Source organism: Halichoerus grypus, chromosome 5 (genome assembly GCF_964656455.1).
Source record: "Halichoerus grypus chromosome 5, mHalGry1.hap1.1, whole genome shotgun sequence".
Classification (NCBI taxonomy): Eukaryota; Metazoa; Chordata; class Mammalia; order Carnivora; family Phocidae; genus Halichoerus; species Halichoerus grypus.
In genome coordinates, this window is record NC_135716.1 from 135479080 (window position 1) to 135501594 (window position 22515).

At 41.4% G+C, this 22515-nt stretch overlaps 1 protein-coding gene and 1 long non-coding RNA gene across 3 annotated transcripts in view; both read left to right on the top strand.

Moving 5' to 3' along the window:
• Positions 1-22515, top strand: part of LOC144381919 (uncharacterized) — a 436617-nt gene that overhangs the window by 282712 nt on the left and 131390 nt on the right. The gene's annotated exons all lie outside the window — the stretch shown is intronic.
• JAK1 (Janus kinase 1) overlaps positions 1044-22515 on the top strand; it is a 125169-nt gene continuing 103697 nt past the window's right edge. The window contains exon 1 of one of the 2 annotated variants that reach the window (XM_036109957.2): positions 1044-1270. The gene's annotated coding sequence lies outside the window, so the exon portion shown is untranslated. Of the gene's footprint in view, positions 1271-11173; positions 11197-22515 lie in introns of those variants that run through there. The other variant, XM_036109961.2, reaches the window with a different exon arrangement.

A 22515-nucleotide genomic window follows, 5' to 3' on the forward strand; every position in this document is an offset into this window, starting at 1 on the left:
GGGGTCATTGCTTCTGTCCTGATTTTCCTTGATCTTTATTCTTTGCCTTCCCTGAAATGTGGCTGTTTCATGTTTCTGTCTCCATTCATTCACTCCCAACTTGCTCTTTAAGGCCCAGCTCAATAAAAATGATTTACCAAGCCCACCACGTGTGCCAGGCCTGCATTATCTTTGTTCACCTTCAGCATAATCCCCATAAGGAAGGTATTATCCCAATTTAACAGGTGAAGAATGTGATGGAATAGCCCTGAGAAGCAGGTGAGGTAGCACATGCACACAAATACCCACAAGTGGAGGCAACTGGGCCACGACCCTCCCTGCTCGATTCTTCTATCTTCTCTGAATTCTTCTACATCCTTCCAGAAGACACTTGGGAGATCTTTTAGGCTGTCTCTCAACTTTTATGAATAAGCTCCAAGTTGTTAGGGTATCTCAGGTGGTGAATGGTGGGAGCCAGACCTAATATCCAGAACTCTTGAATCAAATGCTCTCTTCACTCACTAGGTACCACACCAACACTTCTTGCTCAGTATGAGGTTAAGTCGCAGTAACCCCACAAGTTACCGTGAGCCCTCCAGCAGGATTTGCGAAATCAGGGCAGGTGGGGCAGCTTCAGTCCACAGTGACCTGAGCAGCAGAAGCCTGACCATGCCCAGGAGCTACACAGCTCACATCTTATTCTATCCCGACAAAGGGCAGAGAACCGTGATAAAGGCATCGTGGTGCAGGTACATGTGGTGGAGGGCACCCCAAACTTAGGGATCAACCTATAGCCCAAACCGGACAATTTTACTGTCTGCTCTGGCAGACCTCTGTTCCTAGACTGGTGTTTCCAGAAGACGCGGTAAAGAAGCGAGTGAAGGGTGGGGGGCATGAGCGAAGCCAGATGGGGACCTGGCGGGAAGACCGGAGGCGCTGGGTCCTGCACTGCGACTGAGCGCACGCCTCCGTCGCGGCCACCGCCCCCTGTTTCCTGGGCTGCCGTTCATGACGTCACGAGGAGGCGGAGCCGGCTTCGGCCTGGGAGGCGGAGCCAGCTGCGGGGCGGGGCGGGAGCGTCGCGGAGCGCAGGCCGCGGCGGCGGCGGAGTAGCTAGCAGCCGCAGACAGCGCGGGCCTGCGCCCCAGCCCTGATTGCGGGTCCCGCGCCCCCTCCTCAGCCCCGGGCGCGCGCACGCCGGGGCCCTGCGGGGCTGGCTGCTGAGCGAGTAGGCAGCCGGACCTGCGCCGCGACCCGGAGCACCCCCTCGGCCCAGGCGCACACGGAAGTGGTGAGTGTCGCGGAGGGGAGGTGGAGAAGCCTGTGGCGGCCGCGGACGGCCGGGCGAGGGGCGCGGAGCCCGGCGCTGGCGGGCTCCGCGGCCGCTGCTCTCTGTCCTCGCGAGCAGCGCACCCCCGGCCCCTCAGCGAGCGCGGCGCTGGACCGGGGGCCCGGGCGGGCTGGGGGCGTGTGGGTGCGGGCGGGGAAGCGGGGGATTTCCAGCCAAGCGGAGCCGGCCGGTGGCTGGGAGGTTGGGGGACGGGAGCCCCACACCGGGATTGGGGGGAAGGTTAAGGCTCGCCGCCCCCTCCCCCAGAGCACACACCAAGTTTTCATAAACAAGCCTGGATCGCGCTGACATCCTGTTTATACCACTCTGAGATACAGGCGCGGGCTTGAGGTCTGACGTCCCTCGCTCTTGCATCGAGAACTTGACCGCCAGCTCTCTGGCAGAACTGTCGTTGGAGGGGCGGGAGGAGGTTTTCTTTCGCCTCAGGACGGAGGCCGAGGGTCTTCGTCGTTTTCCACCTTTGCCATCTCAGCGAGGGAAAGTTTCTGGGGTTTGGGGCCATGTTTGGGGCTAGAAGGGGGGCGTCTGTGGACTCAGGAAACGCCCCCCTCCCCTTTTATGTTCTTTTGGGACCCTGGCTCTAGGCAGCCAGAGAGAAGGGCGAAAGACGCATCCTGGGCGAGAGGGCCCTGTTAGAGGAACAGTGAGAGCCACTGGGGGAAGTGTGAATCCTACTGTAATGGGACTGATTAACTAAAACTGGGGCTGATCTCTGTCTGGCCTTCTGTCTTACTCGTCAGACCCCATCCACGCGTGGTCGCCAAGCATCAAAGGGAGACGTCGCTTTAGCAGGGCTAATAAACACCCCTCTCAAGTCACATCCCAAGGTTCTAGGGATGTGGGCTCCATGGATGTCTGTTTACCAAGGAACTTCTTTAGGGAGACTAGATAAAAGGTGTGATTATTGGCAGGTGTTCGCATTTTTAAAAAACTGTATATTCTCTCTGAATTCCTGTGTGTCCGTTGGGAAGAGGACCCTGCCACTTCTTTTAATACGTGGCTGTCTTCTGCCCCTGGTTGAATACATGCTGTTAACTTTTTTTTTTTCTTTTTACGAGTCATAGGGTTTTACTCTCATGGCAGGAGTTCACAGCTGCATAAAATTGTCACTGCTTCTTTCAGGGAGGAACGCAGTAAAAACCTTGTATAGTTAAGTGAGGAGTAGAATGCAGAAAGAATTAGATGTGATCATGGAGTCTTTGTTGGCAAATTAAAATCATGGGCATATAGACAGTGCAAACATTTTTTTAAGATGAGCATTTTATATTGATTAAATCTTTGTTCCTCCCTTTCCAAAACCCCATTTTGTGCTGTTTCTGGCTTTTGCTTTTGGTGGCTCTGATGTTTTCTAAGACCAGGGAGTCCTTCTCACTGAAGGATCAGTGTGTTCTTTTGTACTTTGTGGTGAAGGTTAATGCAGACCATGAGGATACCAGACATTTGGGGTCCAATATACTGTGTATTACGGAGAAAACTGTCTCCTATTTATAGGTCCAGATCATATTTAAAGGTGTAAGAAATCATATTGAGCGATTGTGGACATTATGAATAGGAATAATCACCTCTTCTTAATTCTCATATCATATTAACTAGGCACTTTCACTCTATCTTAATTTCTCTAAATAGCTGCAAAAATGTATTTTTAAATCTGAGGATTGCAGTGTGACACACTCCACATTGATTCCTGATTCCACAATATACTAATTATAACCATTGGGAAATGATGATAGAGGGTAAATAAATTATACATATATAGATAAAATAATTCAAACATTTTCCAAAATATAACTTATATAACTACATTTCAGTTTGCTATAATTTAAGCAGTCTTGTATCAGTTTGGTTAATGCTATACCTGTGATTATCTTTCTGCTCATTTGTTATCCACCCTTTACAGATTAAGGTACTAAGGTGAATTAGGTTGCAGAATTTTTTCAATTCAGGCATTTGTTAAAAAGCTGGTAAAAATAAGGAATTTTGAGGGTGGAGTTGCTTTTGCAGGAACAGAGACTCGGATTAAATGGCATGAAGAAACTTAAACTGTGTGCTTTTAAATCAGATTGTTAGGTCTGCCAGTTTAGATTCTGGGTTCAGAAACACTAGTGGTTTCAACTGCAGACCACAAATTGTAGTAATCTTTCAAAGTTATCACTCAGTTTCTTCTGGATAGCTTTAGGTCATACATTATATTTGGACAGAAACCCAGCTGAAGCAAGTATTGAGGATGTGTAGGTTTATATTCACTTTCATAGTGGGAACACTAATGTATAACTGAGTTAATAAGGTTTATTAGCAAAGACCAAGATCTGTGTTTTCTGACTCCTCTGGTAAGTGTTTTTTCCCCTAAATACACACATATTTTATATATTTTTAGTATGTATTTCCTTATTGTGTTCTAATGAGATAATATGCTTTTAGAAAACTTAGCATCTGAGATGTGAATATTTGTACAAGGAAATTTTTCTTGTTCATTTCCACGTTTTAAAAATTGTTTGAAGTGAAGGGGAAATTGGTTAACTCAATGTCCCTGAGTGAGCAGCATCTGATGCTTTGTGATTTCTTGTGGCTCAGTGACATATGGAGCTTTGTCACAGAGTAGAGATGCCAAAAAGAACCTCTTGGATTCTTTTAGACCAGTATTTCTCAACTGGGTACGATTTTGTGCCCAAAGAGATATTTGCAGTTTCTGGAGACATTTTTGGTTGTTATAACTTAGGGGGTTGGGGGGGAGGAGGCAGGCTTACTGGCTTCCAGTGGGTAGAGGCCAAGGATGTTGCTAAACATTCTGTAATACATGGGGGAGCCCCATACAAAAAAGAATAACCTGGCTGAAAAGTCAGTAGCACTGGGGTTGAAAAATTCTGTTTCGGAATGCCAGGTGGGGAACAAGAAGATACGGGCTTCTGTTATAGCAAATAGCTTCCCCTCAGTTCCTAATTTTCCTCATCTGTAGAATGGAAATCAAAGTATTCACCATTTCAGAAAGTTGTTGGGGAAAATCAGTTAAATAACACATGGTAACTGAAGTGCCACACAAATTATAATTGTTATGAAAACATATTTTAAATAAATTGTTAGATATATCAGTAGTTGAGGAGCAAAGAGGTTAAGGTTATTGAGTGAAAAGATTGGGAGGTTTGGTATTATTGAATTCTTTGTTATTAATTTTTTTGGGTAAAGGACTTTTTTAATATAGTTTTCTTATTAGAACATAAACTTTTCAGCTCTGCTGTGTCTTTGAACATAAGGATTATTTTCTCAGTCTAACAAGAGGGAACACTCACTGTAGAAAAATCAAAAAATTGAGGAAAGTAAAGGAGAAAAGTCATCCATGGTTTACTCCCTTTCCCGTTTAAAGACAATCAAGTTCTTTCCAATTTCTTTTCTATAAGAGTCCTTAAAATTGGAAGAAGAGCTAATGATGGACAAAGGGGGAGCAGCTGGTGACCAGAGAAGGTACTATCTGTTTCTATGCCCTTTTTTTTTTTTTTTTTTTGGATAATTACCATGTACAGGTAAATTACATTATAGGAGACATTAGAGAAATTGGTTTATTGTTTTTATACTCTGTGGGCTAACCTCCAGGCCGTGTTCTCATTCGGCATGTTGTTTCCTCTCTGCGTCTTGCTCTCCCCTGTACTCGGCTAGGTGTGCCACTATGGCTTCCTGTCTCGAAAACCCGACGGTGACATGGAGTTTGAAACAGCTGCCATGTTGACTGGGTTTCAGGGGCAGGAAACTACCCCTGTGAGTATTCTTCCCTCTAAAGTGCACCAGTTTTTTTGGCAACAAGAAAGCATGAAACGTTAAGTTCATTTCCATGATGTATTTACTTCTAAGGTCTTATGATCTGTGATTCTTCGCAGCTGACAGCAGGCACACATTTTTTTCCTTGGTGCTCTGTGAAGACGTTGCCCAGTCCTGAGGCAAAGCCTGCTTTAGAAGAAAAAGGAACATTTCTTTAAGTCTACTCTAGCCAAAAGACAGAGCTGGTCTTCGTTGGGATATTTTTAATCTGTGGTAACCGAGTTTACTTTACAGTAATACTCACTCAACACTTTGTTCATTCCTTTATTCATTCTGTAAATACTTGTTGAGCCCCTGCTATGAATCTCAGGGTGTGAATAAACAGAACAAAACATGCAAAAATCCTTGGCCTTTTAGAGTTTATAGTCTAGTGGAAGGACCTTGGAGCTGTTCATTCAGGGTTTCTCAGTTGTAGATTTTACACATGCAAAAAAGTAAGTCCTACTTTGTGAATGTAGAATGTTTCCTAGGAACCTTCATGGCACTCCTTTAAAGTCTGAGGGCTAAGAACTGGCTTCCTTCCTTTCCCACATTTTTTAATGTTACAGATTAATTGGCTCTGTATAAGGAAACATCTCTTCAGTACCTACTAATTTCTGGCAGATGGATAAGACAGTTTATATGGAAATAAGCCTGTTGTGTGTAACTGTAACACAGTGTGGGTGATACTGTAGTAGAGGTTGGAATTAAGAGCGCTGGGACCCTTGAGGAAAGCTAAACCTTGCTCGAAGCCCTGTCCACTGCTGTTTTGAAGAGGTTTCACTAGAGTTGGGCCTTGAGGAGTGAGTAGGAGTTCTCTTGTCTAGGGGTGGGAAGGGAATCTAGGCAGAGATAGAGCATGAGCAAAGGCACAAAGGTGGGCAGGTACGTGGTGTGGGTGACAAACTTGGGGCAGCCATGTGATTAGAGCAGAATACTGGGAGGCAGCAGAAGGAGGTGAGGCTGGACATGCAGGATGGGGCCAGATTGTGAAGACTGAGACTGTCTGCAAGTCTGTGAGCAGTGTGAGGTCAGGGGCTGTAGCCTGTGTTGAATAAATGGGGAACCATTCATAGTTCTTGAGCTCAAGCATGTAACATCATTAGCAAATGGAACAACTGGAAACACTGAAAGGGTCAGATTCAATCGACCGTTATCTTTTCCTCCTCCCTATCACAGAAAATATTTCTTACGTATCCACCACTTATCAACTATCCAGAAGACTGCTAGGAGGCAGGAAATATTTCGAGCCACAAGAGATGTCATGGAATCCATATGTGCTTTCCTTATAGTGGAGGAAAACCTACTTTGACTTGCTGATAATTTATAAAGGGTTTGTTGACAGTCTGTCTAACTGGTTTTCAAGTCAGCAGATTAACTACAAACATAAGAGACAGGAGTTATTAAGAGGATGAATCCAAGAAGGCACATTCTCTGAGACAGGCAGTGTTAATTTTTATCTTGGAAGTGAGTGAGAAGCAGAATGAAAAGCAGAACCATAACTCAAAAAGTGAACCAGTCTGGGTGGTGCCATTTAGTGGAGGGGCACATGCCACTGTAAATACCCTAGCGAGTTGGAGTTGTCACCGTCACAACACAGGATGGTAATTGGTGTTGCTAATGATGACGAAGCCATTAAGAAGAGGCTGAGTTGTGGAGCATGCTGGAAAAGGGCAGGGGAGACAGGTCTGTCTCAGGCAGAAAAGGACACCTCTAGGGGTTGGGCTTTTGGGAGGTGTGCAGGTGGTGGGTGGGGGTGGAGTAAGAAGCTGCTGTCAGGATTGCAACAGGACCTCTTCAAAAGAAGAGGTTTTCTTCAGAATGAGAAGCCAGTGAGGAATCTGCTCGCAGGAGGTGCTTTAAGTCTTCAGGGAAAGAGTTACTTAGGAGTGGTCTGTGAGAGGAGGCTGCCTCTGCAGGCCAGAAGGAAGAGCTGTGGCTATCTGCGCAAAAGACCAGAATAACTTGAATCCAGCTGGGAAAGACTAACTTATCACACCTCAAGATAGAAAACCGAGTTATTATGTTTTAGCCTTGTTTTTCATAATCTGTGTTTTTGATGGCTCAGGAGCCAGGCTGCTTGTTTTGATCCTAGCGGTGATAATGTGGGCAACTTAAGCTTGTTTCCTTATCAATAAAATGAAAGTAAACATGGTTCCTACCTGTAAGATTGTTTTGAGGATTGAATGACTATGCCTGAAGATTTTGGAATGGTGCCAGGCACATGGTATAAGCTAAACATTTGTTAGCTTTATTTTTTTATTTTTATTTTTTTATTGGTGAATATACTTTGGAGCTCAAATTGTATTCAGAATGATTTAAGATGGTAGGGAAGTGTGACCCATTAAATGCAAAACAGAGTAGCTGGTACATTCTATATTAGAAAGGCTTCAATTGGAAATGGTTAAATCAAAAAAGTTTAGGCACTTAAAGTAGGCAGTTTCTCAAATCTAGAGGAGTTTATTATGTAGACAGCATCAAAGGTGATAATACATTAGGTTCTGCTGTATTTTTAAGGAAAAATGAGAAACAAAGGTGCCTTTAATTTAACTTTAAAGGTCATGCAAGGTATATAATTTGGTAGGAATGTATTAGGCTTTCTGGGAAAGTCAATATAAAGGTTCTGTGTTGCTCTCACTGATTCCGTTTACTTAGGAAGTGGCAGAAACACAGGCATACCCGTTTGTAAAATGGTGTCTTCAGAGTTGTGTGGATGTTAAAAATCTTATAAGTCAGATGATGTGTTAGGGAGTTTTGCTGTTTAAGCAATTATAAGAGTTTAAAGGAACTCTAAAATATATATTCAGTTTCTCCTGAATGCTGTTTTATCAGTTTCTATTTCTATATATGTGCTTTCCAAAAGCAAGGTTTACCCAAAATATAAATTATACAAAAAGTTGGCCCTTGCTCCTAATCATATTTTAAATATGCCTTTAGTTCCTTCTCAGTAATGTTTATGTTGCATTTATATTCTCAAGAGCAACAGTTGCCAGGTGGTGAGAAGAGTTTGATCTTTTCATCCCATGTTCTTTGATAGCACAGAAGTTAGCTGTATCTTTTCCTTGTCTTCCCATTTGAGAAGGATAAAGACAGTAAAACTCCCTACTTTGTATTTGTGGAAGGGAAGCCCAGCTCAAATGATGAATAGGCTGACTTGTAGGTATTTAAAAAATAAATTTAGGTTTATCATTTCCAGGTATATTGGGTAAGACAAGTTTGAATGTATATATAAGGCAGAAATAGGTAAGAACAATTTGTAATTAATGCAACTCTTGTTTTTAATAGTGATTTAAAGGGCTTACAGCTATTAGAACTGACAACCGTTCATTCAATTAAGCACAATTATGTCTGCAGACTTATTTGCACAGTTAATTTGCTCAAGCTGTAGCAAGGCTGTAATTCATAGCGATTTTTTTCAGTTAGTAGAATTGAAAATCTTTTATTTATGGTAAGAGAAAAGACAAAGTAAAAAAATAAGGAGAAAACAATCTGCCAAATGTGTATTTTCCCAGTAAAAAATTCTGTTACGAAACAAGATTGCACAGGGAGGCAGACAGCTGTGATTTATATAATAAAGAGATGCAGTGGATCTTTTACCGTACACCTGCAAACCCATTTTAGGGCTGATTCACAAAACAGACTTAAAGAAGTTAGATGCATAATGCCTAAATTTAATATTCTGGTTGTTTTTTTGTTTTTGTTTTTTTCGGTTAAAGCCACTCTGTAAAGCTAGGTAGGTCTGCTAATAACCATATATTAGTTTTCTAATTGGAAAAATCATTTGATATATGGTGGTATCTCCAAAGAATCCCATCATTTTACTTGCTTAGAATGACCATTCACTCAGGTTGGTTAAAAGTGGGAGGGGGAGGTCAGAGAAAGCCAACTGGCTGGAACGTAAATTGTAAGCCCACTTGATGTGGATTTAGGAAGTAGGCCACTAGAGATGCACAAACTGGCTGAGATAAAAATGCTTTCAGGTTGTCATGTTTATTCCTTTATTTAACAGTTACTTGTAAATTATGTATTATGTGAGAGCAAGACCTGATTCCTGCCCTCAGGAAGCTTCCTTACTAGTGGAAAACACAATAATCCAACAATTATAAAGCTATTTGTTATAATTACGCTAAGTACCAAGAGAGATGTCTTAGTTTGCTATAGAGGTTGAAGGCAGTATGAAGAGGGGGGTCTCTGTGGTATATGTATTTTTAAACATTGAAATCTGAAGGGTGAGTGTTAGCCAGGCTAAGAGGAAGATGAGGTTTTTCCAGCCAAAGGAAATAGCATGTGCAAAGGACCTGGGGTGGAACCAACACTGCAGCTGGAGCAGAGGACAAAGATGCAGGCTGGGGAGGCAGGCAGGAAACTGATCAGGTAGGGCCTTATGGGCCATATTACTTTGGGCCTTATAATATAAAAGGGGAAATTGAAGGCTTTAAAACAGGGCAGTGACATGATGCGACTTGAAAACAAAAAAGAAGGACCCCCCCCCCCCCGCCCTGCTACTGCCCCTGGGAGCACCTCTCCTCTCTGCCCACTCTCTGCCTAATCCCTTGAAAGCCTGCACTTCCTCCCACTCACTCATTCTTTAATTCTTTGCAGCCTGATTGCCACCTCCACACTCTTGAGCCTTCTTTGAGGTCATCGGTGACCTTCTTGCTGTCACACTTTGACACCTTTTTTCTGCTTTTGTTATCTAAAACATTTGATGCTGTTAAGCACCCCCTTCCTGAAAGATGCCCCACGGCCCCACTGCTGTCTGGCTTCTGAAACACAGTACCTCTCTTCTTCCTTTCTGTGTCTTGCTCTCTCCTCTACCTCTCATCTCTCCCTTTCCCCTAATGAAGACTTTTCCCTAAGCTGCTGCAAATGGCAAGTCTCATTTTGTTCCTAAAACTGTGCAGATGACTTGCTTTCACTTGAACTCCAGTTGTCGAGCAGCTTTAGGCATGATTCAAGGTACTGGGGATACTTTAGGAGACAAGAGGCAAGGCCTCTCCTTAAAGAGCCAGCCTTTTAAGATGTTACACCTGTCCATAAAAAAGATTAATTTTGGGTGGTGGTAAGTGCAATAAAGAAAATAAGGTAATGGGTAGAGAATGCCTAAGTGGCTGGGAGAGGGGCTTCCTCTGGGACAGTGACATTGGAGTTCAGGCCTGAATAATGAGTAGGAGCCAGGCAATGTGGTGATCTGGAGGAAGAGTGTACCAGGCAGGGGGAGTAGCAGATGCCCAGGCCCCATGGGGGGGATGGTCTTTCCATTTCCTGCTGGGCTCCCTTACCTGGCTTTCTTATTGATACCTCCCGTTTAACTGCTTCAAAATTGGTATCTCTCTTTCTGACCCCACCATACCAATGGAAGATTTCTCTGTTCCTCTTAATACCATCTCTGTTCACCACCCTCAAAACGTCTTAGATGAGTGGTCAGAAAACTTTCCATGAAGGAAAAGACAGTAAATATTTTCAGCGTTGAGGGCCAGGCCGCCTCTGTCATAACTACACAATTCTTTTGTAGATCTAAAGCAAATGTAGACAATATATAAACCAATGAATGTGGCTGTGTTCCAATAAAATTTTATGTATGGACCCTGAAATTTGATTTTTCACTTGTCCCAAAATATTATTTTTTTCCCAACCACTTAAAAATGAAAAATTTGTACAACTTCTTAGCTGTACAAAATAGAAGATAGGCCAGATTTGGTGCATGGGCCAAAGTTTGCCGACCCCTGCCTTAGACTCATCTTGACTTCTCCCCTTTCGTTTCTCCCCACCCCGCAGATCCCACCCCCGTAGTCTGCCCAGCGCTCTCAGTGCTTCCTCCCAGTCTCTGCACCTTTGCCTGCTCACCACTCCCTGCCTCTGACCAAGCTTTCTTCTACCAGAGTGATCCCAGCGATCTCTAATGTACTCTCCCTGCCTCCAGCCCTTTGCCTCCAGTCTGTCCTCCACACAGACATTGAATCATCTTGCAGCTGGATTCAGGTCATAGAACTGTCCTGACCGTAAGCCTTCGTCAGTCCCTATTGTGTACAGAAAACAATCTAAACTCCACCTTAGTGTGGCATTCAGGGCTCCTCATGGTAAGACCTCAACTTTTCAGCTGCTTCTCCCATTTCTCCCCTTCTGCATTGTGCCAAATTAGATTATTTACTGTTTTGCATTCAGGCCTTAAACATTTCTTTTGTTTTTTTTGCATTCTTCTTTTCTAATGCACTTTGCCATGGCTTGTGCTCTCCATCTGCCAAAATTCTGTACCTTTCAAATGTCCCTGATCCCTACCCCTCCTGCCCAACAAGAGGTCCATATACGTGTAGTGCTCCGGTGATATGCAGTCCTCTTTTCTAGGGCATCGTGTTCTGCCTTATGCCTCATTTCTTTCGTAAGCTGGCTCCCACTGTACCGTCCCAAGGTCCTTGAGGCCAGGAATGGTCTCATTCACTATCATACCGCCTTTCACTGTAGGCACTTGGGTCTTTATTGAGTAAATGCTAAGTCCTGTGGAGATATATACAATTTGTAGACATTGTAAATGGGAATGTTTTGCTGATGGAAATTTGTTCAGATGAAATCCTTGAGTCTTATATAAAGAGGTATAGTTTTGTGAAAGAACCGGTATTTTGGAAGACTTTTGTTGTATTCTTGGTCCTGTCAATTCCTTAGATAAATAAATTCAGGCAAATTACTGATGTTCCTCTTCAGGAATTGATATGTTTCCTTTTATAAAAAAGAGAAAAGAGTGCTTTTTAATTTGTAACATTTCCTTGCCAGAAAGTTCAGGGCCAAGTTATTTGCTTGTTTTAGGTTGCTATCCATTTTTCTTACAATAGTCTCCCTGCCTCAGTCTCCCACCAGATCACATGTCACATGTATTAAGTCCTTGCTTTAATGAATGGTTCTGTTGTATGTGTCTTTTATATTTATATTGGTAGCCTCAACTTTTTTGGCGGTAGGAATATAAATAATAAATACTAGCCCCTTAGTTTACCCATCCTGAGGTGACACCAAGATGGTAGCTTGGGGCAGGTCATGTCTCCCAGGTTTGTGGTGTGTAGCACATCTTTGCAAATAGGAAGGAGAGGGAGCAAGAGGATGAGACTCAAGATTAGTAAACTTTTATGTGTCAGCTGTTATACGTGCTCTGCGTTTGGTATTTAATCTTTTAACAGCCAGAGAGTTGGATCTTAATGGCATCATTTTCCAGATGAGCAAACAAAGCTAATAAATGGCAGACCTGAAATTCAAATTTGAAGCTCTCTTGCATTAAAAACAAAAACAAACGTCCTGTCTACTCTTTCTCCGATACTCCCGGCTTTACTGAGGTGTAACTGGAAAACCCTTCTCTTAAAGAACCCTTTTTACTGTCTTGTCTCTTGCCTCTTTGTTTTGTTTTTGTTAGTTTTTTGTTTTTGTTTTTTCTGACTTTGGCATTTAAATCTATGGAACTTGTTTCTATCCTGTTTTACAGCGTAATGCTTCTGAAGCAATTTTGGTTCTCAGAGAAGTGCCTCGTGCACCTGTATTGTTGTATTTGGTATTATTAGATGGCTAGGTAATAAAGAGGATCCGAAAGGATTGGTTTTTGTGGGGGAAAAGGGGTAAAACAGGTGACTGGTGACATTTAGCTGTCCTAAACAGAGTTCAGTACTTGTGAAATATTTTTGACAGTATAAATCAAACGTGGTTTACTGTTACTTTTTACTACCTGGTTATTAGATAACATGTCCCATGTTTACAGTGTTTGGATCTGAGTATACCAGATGTGTTGTGAAAAGCAGCCTGGACTTGGAACCAGGAAGAACTGGGTCTGAGGCTGTCCTCTGCCATTTGCTGGCTCTGTGACTTTGGGCTCATAATTGGTCCTCAGTTTTTCTCAGCTGTAAGATGGATTTAATAGTGCCTATCGCAAAGGTGGTTTTGTGAGGGTTAAATGAGGTAAAATATATGGAATAGCTTCAGATGGTGCCTGGGATTCAGCAGGATTCAGCAGCATTCAATAAATGTTAGTTACCCACTCCCACCCCAGGGAGTGGGAAAATTCATTGCCAGGGAATCTGTAAATGATTATGTAATGTTTAGATGTTTTTAAGTGGGAACTTTATTGATAGATATTACTCAAGTTATGAACTTCTGATGCAGGAAACCCCCTTATGCAAATGGCTGGCTTCCCAATGCTTCAAAAGCATCAGTATAACATAGTGGCTCAGACTTCCAAATCTGGAACTAGAGTCTGTGGGTTTGAATTCTGCTTTATTGTACTAACTGAGTGATCCTGGGCAAGTTCTTCAGTCTCTTTTGTCTTGGTTTCCTCCTCTGTAAAATGAGGATAATAATTGCGTTTACTTTTTAGGTTGTGAGGATTACATGAGCACACATGCACGTGCACGCATGTGTGTATATGTATACCAGCACCCCATCAGGGCTTGCCACTATTATTTATGATCCCTCCTGTCTTCCCCTCATTGTGTAGACATAAGTCCCTGGAAATGTGTAGTCCATAAGTCCCTGGAAATGCCTTGGAATTCCCTCTCATATCTTCTTTTACCAGGAGGATTCTGATACGTCCTGTATATTACAAATTTGTCTTTTCCCCCATCTTCCGTCCCTTCTTAGTGACTTCATTTTAATTCAGGCTGTCCTTTTCTCATATGCTCTCAGCAGTCCTCTTCCTTGTACATTTCTTGTCTAGACACTTAAAAAATCTGTTTTTTTAAAGATCTTATTTGTTTGAGAGAGAGCAAGAGCATGAGAGGGGGGAGGGTCCGAGGGAGAAGTAGACTCCCCGCCGAGCAGGGAGCCTGATGCGGGGCTCCATCCCAGGACCCCAGGATCATGACCTGAGCCGAAGGCAGTCGCTTAACCAACTGAGCCACCCAGGCGCCCCAATCTGGTTTTGTTTTATGTGGAAACTGAACATTTTCTGACAATGAATGATAAACCCAGCTATGTGTTAAAGGTACTTTAAAGCCAAAGAAGATGAAAGCTATATAGCCTCAAGCAAATAAAAAAATGTATAAACTACTTTATTGTGTATTGAATGCTTACTCTGTGCCTGACATTCAGATTGGTACGCTGAGGCTAAGAATGACTGAATAACATGTTTAAAGGCACCAGTTTTTAAGGGGAGGAACCTGGATTTGATCGAAGTGAGGTCGACCTGGCCCTTGGTCTCAAAATTCCTGAGATTAGTTGCCTTAAAGCTGACAGGCGCCTCCTTACCACTCCATCTGCACCCCTTATTAACCTCCACTCTGCTTACCCTTAAGTTCCAGCTTTCAAGATGACAGGATCACTCACAGTTCTCTTTGGCTGCACTAATGTTTTCTGCTCTCTTTGCAGGGCAGATGTATGTTGTTTCATATACTTTATGTATTAAATTGGTCTTTTGTGTGTTGGCTTGGAAGCCTAACCACATTTATAGCAGTGTGTGTTGGGGGAGAATGTGCTTTAAATTTCAGACACCCAACTGGGAATGAATTCTAAAAAGGCAAAACCTTTCATAAACCAGAGAGTACCAGTGTATTTGTTTGAGTGTGGTACCTGCCTTGATACACTTGAAAGGCTTATATGTCACTCCTGAACTGGGCACATTCTGGAATTTATACACATTATTGCACTTACTTGTTTAGCTGTCTGTTCTCATCTGTGGCTGACCTTTGTATTCCCAACCACCACCATTGTGTTTGGCACATACTAGGAACCCTATGAAGAGACCTATTTAGTCCTCTTAAAAAAAAATCAATGTTTTTTTATACTTTTATACTTCTGTATGCTCGATATGGTTCAATAAAAAAAAGTCAATGCAGTAAGGGTCAGGCAACATTGAAAGAGGAATATTGCCACACAGTTACCAATCAGATGAAAATACTGCTTATGCTAGGCTGAACTGAGACATTTAAAGGTATTTGGGAGCCAGACACTTAAGAGAATATTGCTTTGATAATTGGGAGGCAAGGAAAGCAGTCAAACAAGTTCTTTCTTGGCTTGGAGTCTTGTTTACTTTTCTCAGGTTAGAAGTGATATATCTAATGGTTTTAAGGAATCGTGGAGACAGGTCTGCCATGAATCCCAGCATATTGGGTTCTAAGTTTATAGACATTTTCTAGTTGGTGTTGTTTAAAGGTTTGCAGCACATAATGATCAGAAAATCTTATAATAATTGTAAGAGTTGGAAGAAATAGGAATCACCCAGGGATACTTTCCCAGTTTTATAACAGAAAACTAAGGATCAGAGCATTCACATGACTTGCCCAAGGCCTCTGTGGGCCACCATTTTAGGGTATTTTTAAAAATACAACCTCGGGGCACGTGGGTGGCACAGTCGGTTAAGCGTCCAACTCTTGATCTCAGCTCAGGTCTCGATCTCAGGGTCATGAGGTCAAGCCCCGCACTGGACTCCATGCAGAGCATGGAACATACTTAAAAAAAAAATATACAGCCTCATGCTGGATTTGTGATTGAGTGATAAAATTATACAGAAGGTATTTACATGTAGAATTTAGGAAACTAAATGCCCATTTGTTGAAATAGTTGTGAGAAGTTTAAGATATATTTGTGGGTAGAAGATTTAGAGATTATTTAAGAGAAATTGGGATTCTGTAGGATCCACCCATTGGACATTGTAAAGGGCAGTGTCTTGTGGGAGAAGAGAGAGAAAGCTGCTCTCTTTGGCTCTTGCCTTACTGGAAGTTCCAGAGGTTAGGGACCAAGTCCCTCTTGATTATCCTTTAGTCCTAGGTGAGCCCCGGGCCTGCTGTCGAGCAGATGGTCAGTAAGTATTATTGAACACATAAATGCTAATCATAAGATGCTGACTATGAGTTTGTGTTGTGAAAGGCCTATTTGATATTTTGACTGGCATTTCTTTTTTATGTTGTTCCTTTTATGAGAAGAAAAGACACTTTACAAAGCACCCCAGCCTATTAGACCTTAATGGAGGTAATGGTTAATATTAGAACAGCAAAAAACAAAGTGTTGAGAGCTCAATACAGATAAAAAGGAGCTCTCCTGTATAACTTTCATTTGAGACTTAAGGCAGCTAAGATTCAGAGAGGTGAAGTGATTGTGAGCTAGACCCAAGCCCTGGATTCTCCCACTGGGCCCCAGGGCTGCACTTGACTGTTCTTGACTGGTCTGAGGGGACAGCACAGCCTGCCGTGCCTCCCCGCTGTTGCATCCTGCTAACCTCCAGCAGCTCACTGGCTCCTCTGTTGCCACCTGGCTCCACAGAGACTCCTGGAGGCTTGGTCTGTATGCCTGCTGCCTTCTGGGCGCAGTCAGGGCCTTGATCACATAACTGGGTCAGAATGACCTGTCCTTGTCTTGTTCTTGCCGTGAGGCCAGCTCTCACCATATTTTTACTGTGGGAGTGAAGCCTCAGGAAATAATTGAGTCAAGGTATTTATGGCTGAAACCTGGTGCCTCAAAGTAAGATAGTCTGCTCGCCTTGACATGCCCTCTGAGGAGGGAAAAATTTTTAAACCTCTTCTGAACTTTTTCTTAAGTCATTAAAAAGCTACAGCCTACAAATTCAAAATAATTGTAACCATTTGATTTTATACAGGAAGGATATATATTCTGTGGAGTCTTTACTGATCCATATTATGTTTAGTTTCTATAGACACTAGGCACTTGGATTTTTAGTTGTTTCTCTAAAGAGTTATTTTGGCATTTCAGATAATTTATCCAGTCTGTGTCCAACAAGTATAGTTTCATACAGAATACTTTTAGCCATTCTTTTATTTACTTTCAGAGAACTCAGGATGTAAGCCTAATATTGGTGCTTCCAAGGCAATCATTTGAAACTTGCTGTGGCTCCTGGATTCTTCTTTAAAAATTTTATTTAGCATTTTAAAAAAGTTAAATACTGTACTTGACTTTTAGAAAAATTAAGAAATAAAAATTCCAAGACCTATCACTCAGAGAAACATTTTTGTTAATATTTTAGTGTTTATGATTTCAGACTTTGTTTCATGAATAATGGACCTATAAATTAAAAAAATTTCAAGGAGATCATAAAACATAACGCTGTTTTGTAATCTGGTTTTTTTTTTAACCAAGTGATTCCTCACAGTTTTATCCCCATGCGGTAATAAATTTTGGTTGGAGTGACATAACTTTTTACAGTATATAGTTTTTCATAGTATGGATGAATGAAAGTTCATTTATTTAACCCTCTAAAGAAGAACATACATTGTTTTTCCTACTGTAAATAATCCTGTTGAAAACATCTTTGTGCCTCCATTTTTGTGTAATTTTCTGATTATTTCCTTAGGAGACTGCAAATGATACTGTTTTCTGAATTTTTTTCACATTTTAAGATTTTGGATACTTATTTATGCCATGATTTAAAAAGCATATGCTGTAGTTTAATGGAAACATCTTACATCTGCCCAGTTGGGTGTTCTAGAACAGCGAGTTCTGTAGGTTCTTTGTTTGAATATATGGTTCTGGGGACTTTGGATGCCTGAGCAGTGTTTCTAACGGTTAGATTTCCCCCATAGTACCGTAAGCATTTTGGACTGCCAGATTCCAAGATTTACTTTGAAGGTGTGAGGTGGAAGCCACCTTAAATAGCTGTAAGATAATCTTGTGGAAGAGAGAGGCTTTATCATTTTGTGTTTACCAGGTGTGTTGTGGTAAATCTTGAAAACTCTTCCAAGTAAAATAGGGTCTTCTCCCCCCCCTGCCGCCCCCCATGATTAAACTACTGGCTGCTAATCTTTCATGACAAAGATAGATACCCAAAAGCAATTTCAGAGGATGGATCTTTTACTGATTAGTGGTTATAAAGATTTCACATGGATAGTATTCTCAGTGTTCTGAAGTTATTTTATTGGTTAGGTCGGCTTCAGTGAAATCAGCAAGGCTAGTTTATTTCTGCAGAGACTTGTGACAACAAGCTTTTAACTGCATTCCCTGGGGAGCATAGTACACTTTCAAGATCTTTGCTTCAGGCACCTCTGTGCAGCCTTATGCTATAGGCCTTTCAGATTCTACATGGGAAACTGGTTTGATATTAACTCCTAGCATGACAGCTTTTTAGATAGCCTCTTTGCTTAAGTCAGACAGAGTCTGCTGAGCTAGCACCATGCTCGCCATATTAATTTCTTTTCTCTTTATTTGCTCCTTTCTTCGTGCCTCCTGGTTCATATAAGAGAGCCATTATCTAGGCAGTTCTATAATTTTTTATTAGATTTGTATTTGATAAAATTAAACTGTGTCAATAATTAGTGAAAACCAAACCAAGGGAACCTGTAGTTAATAGAGCATTGAGTTGAAGACTTGGTAAAGGGTTAATTAAGTTCTTTAAGCACAGATGAGAGATCTTATCTGTGTATTATCTTCCTGTTCTTTGATATCAGTTGTTCCATCAGAAGCCTCCGTTTCAGGTCATAAGATCGGCACTCTTTTCTATGCTATACCTCAGGTAATTTAGAAACATTTATACTTCTAAATTCGTCTATTTCTATATAAACCTTTTATGCTTTGTGTGTTTCTCCTGTATATAATCTAGTGTAGATTTAATGATTTTTTTTAAATTATTTTTTTCTTCATAAATGTAATAGCATTCTGGCCTAACATAGTGATATATTTACCAACTGGAAAGATTATGTTAAATTTGAAATTGTACTCACAAAATCATGGAATTGTGTACTACTGTTCTACTAAAGGTATGTGATACTGCAGATAAAATTCCAAAATGAGCTATGGAGAGAAAATTCTTATTCAAGGACCTATAGCTCAGCGTGATTGCTTTTCTTTTTGGATTTCTGTCTTCTCTCCTGGTGACTTAAACAAAAAAACAAGATATTGGGGTTTATTGGCCCATGTACCGAGAACCTCTTAAGAGGAGGAGGGGGGAGAATCCGTGAACTTCAGTGATATCAAGGTATGATCTCTTCATTAGGAGTCCTGTTTCTGTTTCTCTCATTGGTCTCATTTCTTGCCACAGTAAGTTTTCTCCAAGTAGCTTGAAAGAGAACAACTGGCTGCCTCAAGATGATATTCTTTTGGCTTCCATTCATCAGATCTCCTTGAAGGTCTCTTGAGTCACCCTTTGATCCCAGAGGCAGATAGTGGTTGGTCAGGCCTGGGTCATGGAGGGGGGTCAGGCAGGACACTGAACTGTAGTCTTAACAGAACCAAATGGGATGAGAGGTTTCTAGACAGATAATGTCTACCATAACATCCTGAACTGGCAGTTAAAAAAAAAAATTTTGTTTTTAATTATGGTGAAATACACAACATAAAATTTATCATCTTAGCCATTTTTAAGTTACAGCTCAATAGTGTCAAGTACATTCACATTGTTGTGCAACTTGTCTCCAGAACTCTCTTCATCTTGCAAAACGGAAAATACATTCCCAATTAAATGTATACCCCTCCCCCCCATTCTCCCCTTCTTCCAGCCCCTGGCCACCACCATTCTACTTTCTGTCTCTATGAATGTGATACTCTGGGTACCTCATGTGAGTGGAATCCTACTGTAGAGGTGGAAAATTTTTCCTTTCTTGTAGACCAGTTCTTCGGCTGGTCTAATAATTAAATTGACATCAGCTAGATCAACAGGAGAAAAACTAATTTAATTTTATACATATGGGAGCTCATAAAAATATGAGACTCAAAGAAGTGACCAAAGCAGGCAGCTTTTTATACCTTAAACAATAAATTTGTGAAGAATTGGCAAGACAAAAAGTCTGGGCTTGGGGTAGCAAATTAATGAAGAAGTAACAAGTTACGTTTCTATAGCCTTCTCCACCCTGAATTTCCTATTTTTAGCAGTAAGGATGCTTTCTGTCCTGTAAGTGCAAAGGGGGGTGTACCCTTCACATGGGGAATTTATTTCCTGTTGCCAGGGGGACAGAGGAGGGTCAGAGTGTCCTTCTTGTACTGGCCATTTCTTAAGTAACTTTAATTCAAAATAATCAATATGCCAGAGTGGTACATTTTAGGGTGGCCTGCCTGGAACTCCTTCAATACAGTATTTACCCATTTGTAATTGACTTACTTCACTCAGCATAATGTCCTCAAGATTCATCCATGTTGTAGCATGTGTCAGAATTTCCTTCCTTTTTTAAAACTGAATTAGTATTCCATTGAATGTATCTACCACATTTTATTTATCCATTCATCTGTCGACGGACACTTGGGTTGCCTTACACCTTTTGGCTGTTGTAAATAATGCTATGAACTTGGAAGTACAAATATCTCTTTGAGACCCTGGTTTCAATTGATTTGTGACCTGGCAGTTTTTAGACAACTCTGCCTCAAACAGGACCAGAACTAAGTTCATCTTTTCCTTTAGAAACTGTCCTTTATCTTAACCTCTCTCTCCTATCACCTTCACTGGTCACCTAAGCCCGATCCTGGGGCTTTTTTGACTCCTCTCTCATGGACTGTTAGTCACCAAGCTTGACCAGTTTTTAACTTTTAAACGTCCTTTTAGTCCAGTGCTTCCCTGAGTATGTTTGTTCTGAAGGTGTCCTATGAATAAAGGATTTCACAATCAGGGTAAGTTTGGGAATTGGCGTGTTGCTTAGTTTATCCTTCTCTTAACACTTACTGATGGGGGCTCGAGTAAGAAGCGCAGCTCTCCTCTCTCCTTGCCTTTCCGTTTTATTTCTGGCTTGGACTGGAGCCCAAACCTCTGAAATCAGGGCTTATAAACCTTTTTTTTAATCTCATCGATCCATTTGGCAGTCAGTTGAAGCCTCCTTCTCTTGGAATAAGAGAACATAGACATTTAAATAGATAGGATTATAAATCATTCACTGATTTGCTAGAGAAGGCTGTCCTCGGGTTCATCTGCAGTGGCAGACTGGAAATGCTGTATGGGGAGAGTATTATGTGGTGGGGAATAGTGTGGGCAGTAGAGTTAGGACAGTCTCTGTGGGCAAGTTATTTAACTTTTCTGTCTCAGTTTACTCATCTGGAAAACTAAGATAATAATAGTACCTACTTCATAGGGTTGCTTTGAGAATTAAGTGAGTCCTTAAATTTAAACACTTAGAATGCTGACCAGTATATATAAGTGCCCAATAGCTGTTAGTTGTTATTTCTTTCCTCCCTCCCTCCGTGGTAAGCATTATTTTGATCATATTGCAAAAGATGATCTATGGTTCCTCCGAGGTTCATTATTTGGAGATTTTGCACGCATTTCCATAGTTCATCCCCAATGAAGGAAAAATGCATCTGATGACATTATCTGTAATTAACTTTTTTGGTGCTCGGTAAGTGGAAAATATAGACCATCCTTTTGTTAGTGTAGAATGTTTGCTTTATTTACCAAACACTTATTCTCAAAACCTAGAAAGCAGAATATTAGAGGAAACACTGTAGAAGGAAGTATGGTTATGGGTGAATGGCTGACTTAGGGGATTTTTATTTTTACTGAGACTTAAATATTTTCCTTTGAGAGTTTCAGCAGGTAAGAGCATGAATTCCAGTCATAGCCCTGTGACTTTGGGCTTCACACATATGTACCTGATGCCTTGCCACTTACTTATTTACCACCATTTGCTTGTTTGCAGAAATGAACCTGGTTATACCTACGAGGGTTAATTTGAATATTAAATGAGATGGCATATTCAGAAAACATAGCCTGTGTAGGTGGTGTGTAAATGGTTTCCTCTCTCCTTCCAGGGAAGTAGAAGAGAATCCCTGTGTGACAGATTACTCAGCTCCAGGGATCCTCACTCTGTGGGTGGCAAACCTCCCTCTTACCCAGGCTTTCCTGGCAAGCCTTTTAAACACTATTATTATTGTTGTTGTTATTGTTATTGGTGGTAGTGTTGATATTTTGTTTGGCATGGGTGCTATGTTTACATGGTTCTCAAAGCCAACCAATATAACAAGGTACAAATTGAAAAGGTTTGCTCCCGTCCTTGTCCCTGTCATCCTCCTTCTCTGCCTACTTAAGTATCCTGCTTTTATTAATTTCTTGTGTGCAGATACAATTAATACAAGTATATATTTTTCTTCTCTGTTTTTGTACAAAGGGTAGCATACTCTATACTCCTCTGCATTTTGCTTTTTTCATTTTACAGTATATCCTCCTCACTTTCCTAATTAGGACATAGAGTATTTCCTTATTTATATGCATGCCTGCAAGTGTGTGTATGTATGTATGTGTGTATATATGTATTAGAGCCTCAGCGTTTTCCACTGTGAATGTACTATATTTACTTAACCAGTCCCCATATTCATGGACATTTTTTTCTTCTCCATTTTTTTTTTTTGCTATTGCAAACAGTGCTTCTTCATATGTACAAGGTTGGACAAACTCCCAGATGGTATTGTTGGATTAAAAGATAAATGTATTTATAATTTGTATTAATATGGTAAATTGCTCTCCACGGGGTTTTGCATGCTCTCCATACTATTTTGCATACATTGGCATG